Source organism: Lynx canadensis, chromosome B1 (assembly GCF_007474595.2).
Source record: "Lynx canadensis isolate LIC74 chromosome B1, mLynCan4.pri.v2, whole genome shotgun sequence".
Taxonomy (NCBI): Eukaryota; Metazoa; Chordata; class Mammalia; order Carnivora; family Felidae; genus Lynx; species Lynx canadensis.
Window position 1 is genome coordinate 82,671,257 of NC_044306.2, and position 12,842 is coordinate 82,684,098.

Consider the following 12,842-nt stretch of genomic DNA (forward strand, 5'->3'; position numbering starts at 1 on the left):
TAAGATCCTCTTTTTTTTTAACACTCATTTCTGGAAATGTCTGAAATATGGATAGTAATAATGCCTACAGTTACTTTAATACACTTAGTAGCATGAAACAGCATTAATTCTGGGAATCAGTTATACGAATACAGCTAATTCTGTTTTTCCTGTCATTTATTTTTTAATTTTTTTAATTAAAAGTTTAGTTAAAACATAGTGCAATTTTGGTTTCGGGAGTAAAATTCAGTGATTCATCACAAGTGGCCTCTTTACTACCCATCACCCATCTGGCCCATCTCTCACCCACCTCCCTCCATCAACCCTCAGTTTGTTCTCTATCGTTAAGAGTCTCTTGTGGTGTTTCCCTCTCTTCTCTTTTTTTCCCCCTTCCCATATGTTCATCTGTTTTGCTTCTTAAATTCCACATATGAGTGAAATCATATGGTATTTGTCTTTCTCTGACTGACTGGAAGAACAAACATTGTTAAAACGTCTATACTACCCAAAGCAATCTACACATTTAATGCACTCCCTATCAAAATACCACCAGCATTTTTGCAGAGCTAGAACAAACAATACTAAAATTTGTATGGAACCACAAAAGACCCTGAATAGCTAAAGCAATTCTGAAAAAGAAAAACAAAACTGGAAGCATCACGATTTGCATTTCAAGCTATGTTACAAAGCTGTAATCATTAAGACAGTACAGTACTGGCACAAAACCAGACACATAGATCAATGCAACAGAATAGAAAACCCAGAAATGGACCCACAACTCTCTGGTCAACTAATCTTCAACAAAACAGGAAAGAATATCCAATGGAAAAAGGACAGTCTCTTTAACAAATGGTGCTGGGAAAACCGGACAGCAACATGCAGAAGAAACTATACCACTTTCTTACACCATACACAAAAATAAATTCAAAATAGATGAAACACCTAAATGTGAGACAGGGAACCATCAAAACCCTAGAGGAGAACACAGGCAGCAACCTTTTTGACCTCATTCAGAGCAACTTCTTATTAGACACATCACCAGAGGCAAGGGAAACACAAGCAAAAATGAACTATTGGGACTTCATAAGAAGATAAAAAGCTTCTACACAGCAAAAGAAACAATAAAAAAAAAACCCTAAAAGGCAACCTATGTAATGGGAGAAGATATTTGCAAATGACAAATCTGATACAGGATTAGTATCCAAAATCTATTAAAAAAAAGTATCAAACTCAAAACCCCAAAAAACAAATAATCTGGTTAAATGGGCAGAAGACATGAATACACATTTTTCCAAAGAAGACATCCAGACAGCTAACAGACACATGAAAATATGCTCAACCTCACTCATCAGGAAAATACAAATCAAAACTATGATGAGCTATCACCTCACACCTGCCAGAATGGCTAAAATGAACAACACAAGAAACAAGAGACATTGACAAACATGCAGAGGAAAGGGAACCATTTCTTCCCACTGTTGGTGGGAAATCAAACTGGTACAGCCACTCTAGAGAAAAGTATGGAGGTTCCTCAAAAAACTAAAAATAGAACTACCCTACGATCCAGTAATTGCACTACTATTTACCCAAAGGATACAAAAATACAGACTTGAAGGGGTACATGTACCCTAATGCTTATAGCAGCATTATCAAAAACAGCCAAACTATTGACAGAGCCCGAATGCCATCAACTTATAAATGGATAAAAAAGAGGTAGTATATACACACACACACACACACACACACACACAATGGAATATTACTCAGCCATCAAAAAGCATGAAATCTTGCCATTTGCAATGGCATGGATGGAGCTAGAATGTATTATGCTAAGTGAAATAAGCCAATGCTGTCGTTTAACTTCTCAACTTATGAGCATTCATTAACTTAAACCACTTGATTATGAGCCATATTTCTTTTTGGGTAGTGGGTGATTTCACCCTCATACCTGTGTAGGTCATTCTACCTACTCATTAGAAACTTTTGTCACAAGAGTGGATGCTGATTGTCCCATTTGCATATGGGTTGTCTTTCTTGAACCCAACTCAAGCTTTGCTGTCAGCAATCATAACTGATTTCTCTGAGTGGAATAGAAGCTGTCATTATAACACATGCCTGACTTAACTATTTTAGTACACCTTCACAGTTTATCTCCACAGTGTTTAGTTATTCTCAATTAAAGTTTTTAAGTGTTTTCTAAAGCCCAGTTTTAAATAACGCTTGACTAATCAAAACCAAAAATACTGGACTCATATGAGCTCAGAGAAACACTGAGTACATCAGAACCTTCCATATAATTGGTACTCTGATTTCTGTTTCTGATTTCCCAGCAAGTATTTTCCAAAAGGAAACTTGTGGAAGTGAAGCATTTGAGGACAATGACATTCCACCTTATTTTTGAATCATATTTCCTTAGTTAACAGACCTGGCATACTAGCTGATAACCTTGGATTTCATTAAAGACTGGAGGCAGCAGAATCAAGGTATATGTATTCTCTGCTGACAATTGCTATTTTATACTCATTTTCTTCGAAATCATAATTAGTTGCTGTGATGGTGGGACCTTAGTGGGCAGAACATCTTGCTATAGAATCTCTGGCTTTGAGCTGGCAAGTGTATGCATCCCATAGCATCCTTTCACAGACCATCATGCCATCTTTACTGCTATCTACTTTATTGTGTGAAGCTGAGGAAACTCAACAAAACTTCCTTTTACATGTATCTGTTCTCAAGAGTGTTTCCTACCTTTTACTTGTATCCAGTCCACTTCCTTGCCTAGAAGTGGTGAACTTACATGGAGATTCAACAGCTACAAAATATCAACAGTCTCAATACATTTCTTAAAAATCCCAGTGACTCAGGCTGCTAAAAGGGCATGGGACCACCAACCTATGCCAGATGGGCCCTGGAGATTCAGAGACACTCCAGTCACGTCAGCCTGTGACCGTTAACAACTAGACAACTGATGCATTCTGTACCAACAGCTGGAGCTTCTGGGAGGTCTTTAACCATAGCCCTGAGCAAAGGGCATTGAGGTAATCCAGGATGGAGGTCACCAACGGATGGAAAACTGTGGTGGGATTCTCACTGGTGAGGAGAGAGAAGAGGTTACAGCCCTTTTGCCAAATCCTCTGTGGCTGGATTCAGTGCCCAAGCGATGATTTCCATTGCGAATGCAGTCTAACATTGGTGGTATCTGTCTTTGGGAGAAAAACAAGTCCCGATACTGAGGACCACTCTTTGGTCAAGATACACTACCCAAATGTGCTTCCTGGGTCTGATTTTCACGTGGTTGTGATGGAGACTTTTCTTATCTGGAATGATTATTGCAGGCACAAAATGCCTTTAAGAAATTAAATGAACAGTGAAACTTAATGCATTGAAATCATCCTGGAGAGAGAAGGTCCTGTATTGCTCTTCTTTTTTCATAATTTCCAGGTTGAAAGAGAAGATTGGCAGTCTCTGAATCTAATTAAGATAAATGTACTATAAAATAGAAGCTACAATTTTTTTCCCCCACCCCTCCAACCTGCACATTTTTCTTGGAGATTTTGGTACTGGACGATTAGTTGGTAGCTCACCTCACACAAAGCTCGGTTCAGAATTCACTGCAGAGCTCCCCTTTAAACAATGAAATGCAACAAAAAGCCACAACCATATACTTTTGCCTTGTGCTGGCACTAACTGAAATGCAAAGCATCATACTTTTCGGCATCTACTTCCCCAGACAAGCAGGGAAGACAGATGTATGAAAGAACAAACACTCCTAGCTATGCCTAATATTGTACAAATGTACAGAATTGAAGTATTTATAGTTTCTATAAGCAGTGATATAAATGAGTTTTGTTTTGTGGTTTGGAAATATTTGTGGCTCTGCCTGTGATGAAGAGAGACATGTGAGCCACATATTAAGCAATGATTTCTTCTACTCATCTCTGATGTGCATGCAGCATGGCCTTTGTCATTGACAGCCAGGAATAGAACATTCATATGTAAGCAATAGGCTAATGCTTACAAGACTGGGCTATACAACAAGAGCTGTCCTGGGGTCAGGCTCAAAGCAGTAAGCGGTGCGAGCACCCAAAAATGGGAATTCATTTTGAGAAGACTCACCTCCCATGTGGAGGTAAATCACTTGGAAAATATACCTAGAACAAAAGTGTCAGCGATGTGTGCCTTTTCCTCTTCCCTGTGAAGATGTCAGTGCAACGAGGATCTTTTTGCCTGTTCAGAGTGTTGCTTTTTAAGTGTGTACTAAAGCATGTTGGTTTTGCTGGATTCCATATGTTGGACAGGATTTTCAAGTTGCCAAACACGTGTGCTTACGCGCATGTGGGCACGCACACGCACACACACACACACGCTTATGTTGCACTAGAATTAATGGTTTAAAACATAGCAAGTAATGGAACACTTTATATGTCTTTTTATTACAAAAATGGGTGGAGGCGCTTGGGTGGCTCATTTGGTTGAGCATCTCAATCTTGATTTTGGCTCATCATCGTGAGATTGAGCCTTGCATCTGGGTCTGCAAGTGTGGAGCCTGCTTGGGATTCTCTCTCCCTCTCCCTCTGCTCCTCCCCCCTCCCCCCTCTGTCTCTCTCTCTCTCAGGATAAATAAACAAACATTTTTAAAATGTGGTTAGAGGCTTCCAATTATGGCATGAAGAAGTCATGGGAATAAAAGGTATGCCATAGAGAATATCGTCAATGATAGTGTAATAGCGTTGCCAGACGGTACAGATGTTCACAGATAGTGGCTACACTTGTGGTGAGCATGCCCTAACACACAGAGAAGTCGAATCACTATATTGTGCACCTGAAACTAATGTAACATTGTGTGTCAACTATACTAAAAAAGGGTAGAGTCACCATGATGTATTTCTGACAGCAGTTGAATGCCCACGTAGATTTTGAGAATAAATGACTTGTGTTTACTGAACCCCATACATGCTCTTTGATTTTCGGTCCTACATACTGAGTCTGTCACCAAATCCTGCTAATTTTTTTGAAGTGATGGTGTCATGATAGCTGTAGGACAAGCCTAGAAATAGACTTGTTAGCTGGCCTCATTCAAGTCTGATCTCTCTTCAATCAGTCTTACCAGAAACTGTGGTTCTTAGGACTTAATTTTGATTATCATTTACCATCTTAAGAGCGTAAAAGTGTTTCTAACGCACCTTTCTTGTCAAATTTAAACTGCTCGTTCTTGGATTTACATATTTTTCTAATTGCCCTCTTCCCAACTTGTCCCAAGGAGTCACTACACCACCTATGCCATTGTTTCTGTCAGTTATTGTTTGTTAGGAATCCTCATTATCTGTGTGACTCTGCAGAGGTCTCCTGTCTAGCACTCCGATGGCTTACTGATATAATTAAATTCAATAAACAAGTATTAAGTACCTATTTTCCAAGCCCAATGCCAGGCTCTATCCCCTTATTTAGAACCCAATCACATACTGTTTGTTTATTTATTTATGTGTGTGTGTGTGTGTGTGTGTGTGTGTGTGTATGTTTCCTCTAGGGATGCCATCTAGCCAACCAGAAAGAAAGCCTACTCCCTGAGGGCATGAGCCTGCTCATACACTTTTTAAGCCTCATGAGTGCTTAACACAGGCATGCACACACACTTCTTGGTTGATTTATTTACACGGTCTTGCCAGATCAAACTCCTATATACTACATATTCTCCAGCTCTCTTCTTCCCACCTCCCTGACTGCACAGAATTTAGAGTCGCATCCCAGTAGAGCTGAAATGTGTGAATTCTACTACCTGTATCCTGCACTAAACATTTTTATTATAAGCTCCTTCAAGGTGAAAGCTATATGCCCTGCCCTCTTTGTCAATCTCCACAGCTCCTTTTCTGCGATAGCAAATTTTCCATATAGTACGTTTTCCCATATGGCATACTTCTTTGCTATAGCAAACTTTCCATAAATTCTAGTTTCCTTAAAGCAAGAGGCTTGTGGCGAATGGAAAGCCACGCACCTTTCCTGTCTCCCTTCTTGTCCAGTTCTTCTTGGTGGGGTGAGTGTTTGCCGCTCAACTCTCCTTTGCCTATCTGCTCAAGTAGGGAAGAAACCCAGGGCTTTGGTTCACTCAAGCAGGAAAGAGACATTCAGATGAAATTGAATAGTATTTGGTCAGGTGCCTAAAGTTGGTGTTTAAGGAAAAAGCATGGGAATACTTCGTCTTTACATTTGGCCTCCTTGTTATATACTATTCTAATTATACAGGCGATTCAAAGCTCAGTTCAATGGTTATTTTTCAGGTGCACCAATTAGGAGTAGAAATAGGAGCCTGGGGCACTTCCCATGACATTCAATATTCAACATTCAACACCCAGCATAGCAAGACAGGGCCGTCACTCACTGAAGGTGTTTGGCTCCAGTTATAGCCCTAATAGAGATTTGAATGCTTGGAAACTTTAGAAAATGGGTCATACTCTATGTACCTTTCCTCCATGCCAAATAAAACAATATTAAGCATTTTTAAATGTTATCAATAACATATTTTTTTCTAACAAAAATATGTGTTATGGAAAAATAGGAAAAATGAGTATGTAATTATCTTACAAAAATAAGATCATAGTATAAACACTGTGATATTTTTCTTTTGTAGTTTTTCACTTATGTTATGAAATATTGCAAAGTGAGTTCTGAGTTCCATGAGTTAGTAATAAATATTTCATATTAAAAAAAGAAAAGACTTTCTTGATTAGCTAAATTTTAGCAATTCTAGGTTAAATAGGGTTTTTCTGCTGTAGGACATTTTATTTATGTATTTAAAAAAATTTTATGTTTATTTATTCTTGAGAGAGAGATAGAGAGACAGAGACAGAGCGCGAGTGAGGGAGGGGCAGAAAGAGAGGGAGGCACAGAACCTGAAGCAGGCTCCAGGCTCTGAGCCGTCAGCACAGAGCTGGACGTGGGGCTCGAACCCACGAACCATTAAATCATGACCTGAGCTGAAGTCAGATGCTTAACCAACTGAGCCACCCAGGCATCCCATGTTTTGGGACATTTTAAAGTGTTTAATTAACTAATGTGCATTTTTATTCTTAAAAATAAGGGATATAGTATAAACATTTTTATATTATTCACCAAGTACATTATTTATGGGTATACATATAGACATACATATACATGTACCTATATATTTGTGTAGTTTTGGTGGAACAAGTGTTCCCTTGGACACACTCTGGAAATAGAAGCAGAAGTAGGACACAGAACTATGAGCAACTTAGGATATAACCTGGAAAATTCATTAACACATGTTATAAAAATTTCTGCACTGAACTTGTTTCTTATGTGTATCTGTATATATGAGCTTCTTTATTAGCAAGAGAATGAGAGGTTTGACTGCAGAACTATTAACTTGGCATTATCACCTGCTAACATTCGATATTACTAATGGTTCGTGTGACATAATTTAAGAAATGTGGTTCTGCAATGTTCTCTGATGTTACAAATGATGTTTTAGGGCTACATGATCCTTATTCATCCCAAGAGTTGATGCCGGTCTTCTATATCTGTGTAACCAGAATACGACATCATTGCTTTATTAAATGCACAATGATGTACATCAGTTAATTAGCTTTTCCAATTCTAGTTTTGGGCTTTATAAAAATACATTGACCAGAGAGGAAGATATTAATTGGGAGTCTAAAATTTCAGTAAAGAATTTCGTATAGAATTTAACTAGAAATGCTTCTTTGCTGGAGAAAATTAGCAATGGCCTGAGATTCTAGCAGGAATTCACCTCCAGTCACAATGGCCATTTTTTCTTTGACTTTGTGCACTGCCTAGGATTTTGTTTCACCATCCAGCATCTTTGTTTGCCTTCTCATAAGAATATTTGTCTCCTGCTCCCACAGTTGTATATGTCCTGTGGTTTCCCATTTGCTCTGTGTTTAAATGAAAAATGTATATAGTTTCTCTCTCAAGTTAAGTTGTGCTTATCAGCATTTTGCACAAAACAATTTGAAGACAAATCTGCAGCAAATGAGCTGCTTGGTGCTGCTGATATGGTTTCTTTAAAAAGCAGAGGTTTCAGAAACAGCTTATCCATCAATAGCTCCAATGGCACTTTGTGGTTGCTTTGCACAAACATATCCCTTTTCTCTCCCAACCCTATCACCACAAAAGATAATTTACTTGCCATGTTGGCCGCTTTCCTTCTGATTTTAAGAATCTTTCCTTTCCGATTCTGTTTATCCTAGGTAGTGCTGGGAAACTTCTATAAATGTACAAGTCAACAATGGGTGATACGTTCCATGTAAGGTCCGTAAGAGGAAACTATGGTTGGGACTTTGTTCTCAAGCAGAATGTAACGGTGGCTGATCCTTTAAACCTTAGCTTCAGTCTCCTGAGGAAAATACATTGTTGCAGGGAATTTTTGGTACCCAAGTCATACATGTTTGAAAACTGTAATATTCATGTGAAATAGATGCTTGATTGCATCCAGCATCTTTTAAAAAAATTACTTCCTAGGGGCGCCTGGGTGGCTCGGTCGGTTAAGCGTCCGACTTCGGCTCAGGTCACGATCTCATGGTCCGTGAGTTCGAGCCCCGCATCGGGCTCTGTGCTGACTGCTCAGAGCCTGGAGCCTGTTTCAGATTCTGTGTCTCCCTCTCTCTCTGACCCTCCCCTGTTCATGCTCTGTCTCTGTCTCAAAAATAAATAAACGTTAAAAAAAATTAAAAAAAATAAATAAAAAATAAAAAAAATACTTCCTAGTATTCTTATTTGCCTAATTTATCCATTTATTGGTATATAACTTCTTATAGTGACCCATTTGTTTTTCATTTTCACTCACCCTTTATTCATGAAGCACTTATGATAATATGTTGGTTGCTCTGCTGTACAGAGGATAGGCCATTCTATGGACTTACCCAGAAGCAGTTCATTTGACTTTACATAGAAATACACCCTAACAGGGGCACCTGGGTGGCTCAGGAGATTAGGTATATGACTCTCGATTTCGGCTCAGGTCACGACCTCACGGTCTGTGAGTTCAAGCTCCTATCGGGCTTTGGGTTGTCAGCACAGAGCCTGCTTGGGATTCTCTCTCTCCCTCTCTTTCTGCCCCTCCCTACCTCTCACTCTGTCTCTCTCAAAAAAAAAAAAAATACATCGTAACAAATATCATTATCAGTGATATGCATTTGTTTATTAGAGACCATGTGCAGAGGGTTGTTCTGGGAATGGAACGAAGGTATAAGATTGGAGCCCTGCTTGCCAGCAGCTGCAATGAAATTGGAGTAGGACTAACCTGTAAAAAAGGAACCATGCAAGTGCCACCTGAGTGGTCCGGTCAGGTGTGCTGCAAGGGGGAACCTGGCCTGAGTTTCACTGAAAGGGGGGTAATAAATAAGTAAAGAAAAGCAGCACATACTTTTAGTCAAGGATAGCGATTTAGAAATTTCTACCTTTGTAACTTTGGAAAGATCATTTTACCTGGACCAACTACATCTTTTACTTCAGTGATACTCTTAGTGTTTTCCAATTGTTTTCCCTTATTCCAGGAGTTTTTATTTTTATTTTTTAAGTCTGTTTATGTATTTTGAGAGGGAGAGATAGTGAGTGAGAGAGAGGCAGAGAGAGAGGGAGACAGAGAATCCCAAGTAGGCTCCATGCTGTCAGCACGGGGCCTGATGTGGAGCTGAAACTCACAAAACGTGAGATCATGACCTGAGCCGAAATCAAGAGTACGGGGCTCAACCAACTGAGCCACCCAGGAGCCCCTCCCTTATTCCAGGAGTTTTTAATCATTTGGAGAACGCTTGCCTAAAGTTGTGGACCCTTTGTTCAGAAGGCTGCTTATGGGTACAGAATTTCCAAAGCTTTAGTGACCCCTCAAAGGCTGTTGTTATCACCACAATTCTTAAATGTTTTCTGAGCATGACTACAGGCCAGTTGCATTTAACACACACACACTATCTCATTTAATCATCATGATATTCCCGTGAAACCACCACCATTGCCATTCCCAATTTCAAAGGAAACTAAAAATTAGAAAAAGTAGATTGCCTGAAGCCACTCAACTAGTTAAGAGTCAGCCCTGGTATTCAAACATCTTGGTAACGTGTCCCTTCCATGTGTTACCTTTCCTTCTTTCTGTGACTTGCCAATTTACTTCCCTAACCAACCTCAGGGTCAACCTGTTAGGGTCTCTTTATCTGGCGTCTGGCTACTGTTTGCTTTAAGTAATGGCAAACAGACCCTTCACTTCCTCAGAGGTACTTATCAACAGGACAGCTCCATCACCCTGCTTGTTTACAGAAATCATATATGTGTTTGTGTTGGCACATGAGTGACAGTGTGTGAGGATTTAAGTACGGCTTCCAGGGGTGGCATTAAATCGATGAAGATTGGGCACATAACTTAAATGATAAAGCACACAAGCTATGGTATTGAAAGGATTCTTTAGAATATTTGTATGGGAACTAAGGACTGAGATGCAAAGTTGGGAGACCACTCCAGGCTTGGGTCCAATTGTCCAAAGCATGATATCGGGTATTAGTGTAAGTATCAATTATTAGTGTATCTGGGGACATGAACTTGTGGGAGAAACTGCTGTCAGGAAAAAGGAAGCTGTAGAGAAAGAAAATATTTTCAAAGTTCCCTAACATGTCACCCTAGGGCACCAGGGAGAAGCCTGTGACAGGAGGTTTTACTGCCCCTGTCAGCACCTCCGCGGGGCCTTTTCCGCGTCATGTTCTTCCATTTCTCCTGCAGGCAACTGATTTTAGGCTGAAATTACTGTCATGTAAGTTCAGCCAAATAGAAGTTGCATCCAAGTCATGCCAGCCCCACCCTGACAGGACTGAGGGTGAGTCAGGCTTTCCCTGGGATTCAGGGAACCTTCTGTGAATCCAGAGAAAATCCCTCAGGAAGTCACGCCTAACCATAAAGGCTGCTGGGCCAGCGTGAATCTATCACAGGAGAGGAAAAACACTATCTGCCCCCTGATGAATAAGGGGTCTGTTCCCTCACCACAGTGTCTCTGAAGTGCCACCCAGAGCCATTCCTCAGCGGTGAAATGACCCACTTTCACTGGGCTGCCGGCTAGCTGGGAGACTCTGGCTCTCTTCTGAAGGCTTAGGCAACCCACTCCAGTTCTCCATTTCCATGACTGAAGTCACTCCTGTTAGCCCCTGCACCATGAAGGAATGGAAATCTTTTTGATGGGTCTGACATAACACAAATTCAGCTTCTCTGACATATCTAACCACTTCTGTCTTTTGCCAACTAGAGGTTCTTTTGTATAGAAATGCCCTGCTCATCTGGGGGACTGATGGGCATTTCAGGCAAAAATGATGAAAAAGGACCAGGAGTAGCCAAAGGAGGTATCATTTTTACAACGTGCAGGGCAAGAAAGCCATTATGGTGGTTTGCCAGTAATTGTTAAGCAAAAAATGAAATAACATGAAAATTGGAAAACACAGTGTCAAACCATATCGTATAGATTTCTTTACTGTAAAACATTTTTTTCTCTCTTTTATATTTCATATTTATTGTGAATCTCCAAGAGGAATGTCAGTTAAGCAATATTTCCCAAATGGTCTTGGTCATGGAATACTTTTTAGGTGAAACATCCCACAATATTTATTTAAGTGCAAATATCCAGAGGTACCATGGTATCACAACGTAACAAAACATTTGATGTTTACAATGAGACCTGTGATTATATAGAAAAGATTTTGTTTTGTCCATAAAATAAGTTCATGATGGTAAACTGTTAAAAATAAGTCAAAATGGGTTTTTGGGAGAGTAATAATAAGACAGGACATTTGGATATATGGTTGGTGAATAGGCCTGTTGGATATATAAACATACATAAAGCACTAATAATTAAATCTGTGTATAACTGGCTCAATAATTGTTTAAAATAAATAACAGCAGAAAGTTAAATGCACCCTATAATATACAAGTAGTTAATACTTGCTCTTAAAGAAAAGCATGTCAAATCTTTGAGAACGAATGGATTATGGAAAAATATGAATACTTCAGAAGTCTGGTTATCTATTTAGAAACAAACAAACAAACAAACAAACAAAAAAGCAATTTAGATTCTTATCCCTATAGATGTTACAATAAATTCCAGATCAATAAGAGTGGTAATATAAACAAAGAGAACCATGAAAACTAAAAGAGAGGAGAAACAAATATCAGTTTAATCTCTAAATAGATGGGAGAGAAATTAAAAGCATTCAAAACATCATAAAAATTAAAATTAGCATATTTGAAAATCTAAAAAGTAGATGGCTTTGTGTGTCCAAAAGTTTAAAAATCAAATGATGATCAATAAATTGGGAAGTGTTAGAAACCAATTATTAAATATTACTATGTAAAACATATAGTGGGAAACATACCTACAAGTAATTATATGGAGAATTAATATAGACAATTATTTCACAATAGAAGAAATACCAATGCTATTAGATATTTTAAAAGATGTTTAACCTCACTAAATGTTACAATTTTAGAGGTTAAAAATCATACTTGCTAATCATATTAGCAAACAAAAGTACATTCAGTGTATATGAGGGTGTGGTAAAATATTTAACTTTCTAGAAAACCAATGTAATAGGAATTAATTTGGGGAATGCTCATATCCTATGGCTTAGTATTAATTGTTTTATTATTTACAAAAGCAAATGTGTGTTAAATTGAGGAGTTTGATATTATTTTCAAGTCAATATGTCCATTTTCTTTGCATCTTGATGCTGCTAGACAGTAGCACTTTACAAATCTATTTTTACCATAAATTTAACCAAGCAGAGGAATATTTTGGAAGAAAACAAATGTGGTCCTGATGACTCCCTATTTTGGTTCAGAGACATAAATCAGTGTTTATA